Here is a 955-nt window from a genome sequence, read left to right on the forward strand (position 1 = left end):
TGTGCAGCGGGAACGACCTCGGACCACCGGGGGCCGAGAAAACCACCGTCTCATGGGGCCGGACACTCAGGGTCAGGGGAAAATCCAATATATATCTGGTGATATCTCGGGTGCTATTAGAGATAGCGCAATAAACCAAAGTGAATTATGTGCAGGGGGGGGCTGGCGCAGGAATCTGTGCAGCGGGAACGACCGCGGACCACCAGGGACCGAGAAAACCACCGTCTCATGGGGCCGGACACTCAGGGTCAGGGGAAAATCCAATATATATCTGGCGATATCTCGGGTGCTATTAGAGATAGCGCAATAATCCAAAGTGAATTATCTGCAGGAGGCCATGGCGCAGGAATCTGTGGAGCGGGAACGACCTGGCACCACCAGGGGCCGAGAAAATTACAGATATTCGGAATCCGTCACCCAAGGTCATGTAAATATCCAGCATATATCTGGTGATATCTCGGGTGCTATTACAGATAGCCCGATAAATCAAAGTGCATTGTCTGTAGAAGGCCCTGGCGCATGAATCCGGTTAGCGGGAACAACCTCGGACCACCAGGGGCCGAGAAAACCAGAGTCTCATGGGGCCGGACACTCAGGGTCAGTGGAAAATCCAATATATATCTGGTGATATCTCAGGTGCTATTAGAGATAGCGCAATAAATCAAAGTGCATTGTCCGTAGGAGGCCCTTGCGAATGAATCTGTGCAGCGGGAACGACCTCGGACCACCAGGGGCCGAGAAAACCACCGTCTCATGGGGCCGGACACTCGGGGTCAGGGAAAAATCCAATATATATCTGGCGATATCTCGGGTGCTATTAGAGATAGCGCAATAAACCAAAGTGAATTATCTGCAGGAGGCCCTGGCGCATGAATCTGTGCAGCAGCAACGTCGTCGGAACACCAGGGGCCAAGAAAATTACAGGTTTTCGGTATCCGTCACCCAAGGTCATGTG

The sequence above is a fragment of the Nomia melanderi genome, unplaced genomic scaffold, assembly GCF_051020985.1.
Source record: "Nomia melanderi isolate GNS246 unplaced genomic scaffold, iyNomMela1 scaffold0014, whole genome shotgun sequence".
NCBI classification, from domain to species: domain Eukaryota; kingdom Metazoa; phylum Arthropoda; class Insecta; order Hymenoptera; family Halictidae; genus Nomia; species Nomia melanderi.